Below are 4,162 nucleotides of genomic sequence, written 5' to 3' on the forward strand. Positions count from 1 at the left end.
CCCACCCCCCGCTTAAAGCACTACAAAGGTTTCCCATGATGCTCAGAAGAAACTCATATTTCTTCCATCGGCCTGGCACCCCTGCTGAGCCCTGTGCCCTTACCCCATTTCACTCTTCGGCTTTCTCACAGTATGGCAACCATACTGTCCTCCGTTCTTCAAACACACCAGGCGCACTCTTGCCCCAGGGCCTTTGCTCCTGTGGTCCCCTCCACCTGAACCACTCTTCTTCCAGGTCTTCCCTTGGCTGGGCCCCACACAAATGTCACCTCCTCTAGAAGGCCCTCCCTGACTACCCCGTCAACTTCTATCATTCATCCCCTTGCACTGTCCTCCAAACAGCACTTCTTCCCCCAATGAACTCTTACTTGTCCCGTTTCTGGTCCATCTTCTCTGCTCCACAAGGACAAAGACTCAGTCTTATTCACTACTGTACCCCAGCACTTGGTGACTGGCACGTGTGTTGTAGAATGAATGAAAGAAGAAACAAGGAATCCACCTGCAGGGCTGGGTGCCAGGGCCAGGAGGCAGGCAGGAGAGGCAGCAAATGCTTGGGTTCAGGCGATGGTGACAACAGCCCTGCCCTCCCCCTGAATACCGGTTCCCTGAATCAAAGGTCCTGGGGTTAGGGGCACTTCCCAGAGGAAGCGGGAGGCCTCATGGAATGTGGAGAGGGATAAATGGCCTAGAACATGAGGAATAGCCATACTCCAGGAGATTATGTGGCCCTTAAAAATGACAAGTGTAAGAAATAACATCTGCGGGGGGAAAGCCTACATGAATTGCATGATAGGCTGACGGCAGCCCCAGGAAAGGTGAGTCTTACTGAAGCCTTATTTAAAAAGCCCAGTGCTGGCTGGGCACGGTGGCTCATGCCTGTAATCCCAGCACTTTGGGAGGCCGAGGCGGGTGGATCACAAGCTCAGGAGACCGAGACCATCCTGGCTAACACAGTGAAACCCCGTCTCTACTAAAAATACAAAAAAATTAGCCGGGCGTGGTGGCGGGTGCCTGTAGTCCCAGCTACTCGGGAGGCTGAGGCAGGAGAATGGCGTAAACCCGGGAGGCGGAGCTTGCAGTGAGCCGAGATTGCGCCACTACGCTCCACCCTGGGCGACAGAGGAGACTCCGTCTCAAAAAAAAGAAAAACAAAAAGCCCAGTGCTGAGACAACCTTGATGTCCAACCATGGGGGAGCAAGTAAATAAACCATGCCTGGAATGACCACTCCAGGACGCATGCTGCAACTCAGGGGCTTTTAATAATCCAGAGAAATACTGATCCTGTAAAGCCAGGTGAAGAAAAAACAAAACATAAAATAATGTGTGTGGTATGACAGCAACAAAAATTAAATGATAGATAAAAGACTGAAAGGAAATATACCAGAGTGGCCCTGGGGAGGGGGCAGGTGGAGGATGATTTTCATTTTCTTCTTGGTCTTTATTTTCAAAATAGTCTATATTTAACAACAATTACATGCTTAATCTGAGAAAAAGTCATTTCATTTAAGAGGATTTATTTTCTTAAAGATTGCCAGAAGCCAGAGAAATGTGTCCATATCAGTTCTGTATGGAGAAGGGGGTCCATTGCACGGCAATTGTCTTTGTTTATTGATGTTGCTGTGCTTAATTATTAAAACTAGTTTAAATGTCCAACAAACATCTTATGTGGTTTTATAAAATTAGAAATGTAGAAAAAGGAGGAACCATGCAACTGGCCAACAGGAGGGTCAAGAGTCCAATCCTAGCTCAGGCACTAAGTTAAGCAAAACCCTTCTCTTTTAGGCTGAGGTGGGTGGATCACCTGAGGTCAGGAGTTTGAGATCAGCCTGGCCAACACAGTGGCATAGTGAAACCCCGTCAGTACTAAAAATACAAAAATTAGCCAGGTATGGTGGTGGGTGCCTATAGTCCCAGCTACTAGGGAGGCTGAGGCAGGAGAATTGCTTGAACCTGGGAGGCGGAGGTTGCAGTGAGCCGAGATTGTGCCACTGCACTCCAGCGTGGGTGACAGAGTGAGATGCCACCTCCAAAAAAACCCAAAACAAAACAAACAAACAAACCTTCTTTTTTCTGGGCCTCAATCTTTTCATCTGCAAAATGGGGTTAACCATCCCTGCCTCCCATTGTTTGGCAGGATTGCGGCCTCTACAGAAAGAGCTGTGCCTGTGCCCAGCACATGGTAGGTGCTCAGTAAATGCCAGGTGCTCTTTGCCCTCCAAGACCCCAGCTCAGGGTCCTTCCAACTACTATACTCCCAACAGGTAGGCAGGGCTCCTCCTCAAACCTTTTGAATCTTGCACTCCGTCTGTAAAAAATGTGCATTCTTCTGCAGTGCCATATCCATATTACTCATAAAGTACCCATGTATTACTATATTTGTATATCATGCACATTATACAATATACGCAAAAAGAGAAACAAATTAAACTGTGAGAGAAAATAAATGTAAACGGAAGCTCTCCATATTTGTTCCCAACCTCCTCCTCAGGAGACTCTCCTGGGCATGGCTCCCGCACCTACTTGGGAGACCGCTAGCTGTGTCTGTGAGTTCCTGGAGGGCAGAGTTCACCGAGGCCTTAGTCACTGCTCTGTTCCCAAAAAATTGTTGGCACTCAGTCAAGAGTTGTTTAGTGAGCTCTGTGGCTCAGCGTGGTTTATATCAGAAGAAACAAAAGAACAGCAAAAAGCAAGTCACTCAAGCCAGAGTCTGACTTCTTGGGTGTGAGGAACCCTGGCCTCCCCTGGGACCCTGGGCCACCCTCTCTCCTTCCCTGGACACTGTCTCCCTACCTATTACCCAGGAGAGTCAAACAGAGAGGTCTCTGAGAACAGGTCCTTTCTGCTCAAGCCCCTCCCCACTCGCCCAAGGTGGGTGGCCTCTCCTGGGACCCTGGAGACCACTGATATGCACCCTCCTGGGGCCCAGCCTCACTGTAAAATACAGCTGCACCCACCCGCCTGCCCTCCGGGACTCCCGCCGGCCCAGAGCCAGCTGCCCACAAACCCCCAGATATAAATCTTGAGGCTCAGTTCCGTCAGCACAGAAGGCAAGCAGTGAATTTAAGGCTCCAGGGTCTCCAGCAGGAAAGCTTCCTGGGAGAATTCATTTTTCACCCTAGAATAAATGACCGTCCCTGGATGACAGAGGGGAAGCATTTGCTCATCTGATTGAAAAGTGGTTGTTTGAAGGGCCCCCCCACACCTCCCACACAGGGGATTCCCCAGCAAGCTTCTAGTTGGCTCCCAGTTTCTAGGACTATCCATCCAGGGACCTCCAAGACAGGGGCCTCATGACGGGCCCCTCACACCCAGTCCCCCAAAACCTGCCTCCATCCCTCTCCTCCAGGCTGTGGTCTCCACCCCACTGAGCAGAGGCCTGGGGCTAAACAGAAGCCGCCTACTCACTCGGGGCCTTGAACAAGCTAAGCCATCTCAAGTCTTTACCCGTTTCGCAAACTCACACAAATCCTAAGTGGGAGCATAAACTGGAACAGCCTTCTTGGGGAGCCATGCAGCACTGGGTGCGGGACACGTCCTATTTCTTTAGCTGGAGGATGGGTGCACTGGGGATGTCTTTATGTTGCTCTTTAAAAAATACGAAGGTACCCATCACTCTTCATTGTGTACAATATACCTTGTGATAAAACAGCAAAGTGTAGAAGTGCATGATAGTACACAACTCTTTGTGTATAAAGGAAGAAATGTATTCACAGTTGCTTCTATAGGCATAGAAGAAATTTCTAGAAGGACAGTCTAGAAATGGATGATAGTGGTTGCCTACCATGGGAGAGGGCGGGACTAGGCAGATGGAAGACAGGGGTTGGAGAAAGGCTCTTCACGGATGTGTTTTGAGGTTTTTTTACCTGCACAATGTGACTGAGTTCTCAGGCCAATCCCCTTAGACAGTCGGTTTATTCCTTTTTAAAATTTTATTAACACTGCAACAAACGCCCTTATTCATATAGTGTGTCTGTGATAGGTTTTTCTCTAGAGTGGATACTTGGAGAAGGAATGGCTGGGTCAAAGAGTGTCAGCACTTGGCATATCAACAGGTAACTGTCAAACTACCCTCCATGATAGCTCTACCCACTTATTGTAGATGTCAGCCTCTACTTCCCCCACAATCCCACCAACACCACAGACTACACCTTTTTTTTTTTT

At 49.0% G+C, this 4,162-nt stretch overlaps 1 pseudogene across 1 annotated transcript in view; it reads right to left on the reverse strand.

Annotated features, from left to right (window-relative positions):
* Nucleotides 1-4,162, reverse strand: part of LOC105518027 — a 21,705-nt pseudogene that overhangs the window by 13,564 nt on the left and 3,979 nt on the right. The window lies entirely within an intron of this gene.

The sequence above is a fragment of the Colobus angolensis genome, unplaced genomic scaffold (genome assembly GCF_000951035.1).
Source record: "Colobus angolensis palliatus isolate OR3802 unplaced genomic scaffold, Cang.pa_1.0 Scaffold31, whole genome shotgun sequence".
In the NCBI taxonomy this organism is placed as follows: Eukaryota; Metazoa; Chordata; class Mammalia; order Primates; family Cercopithecidae; genus Colobus; species Colobus angolensis.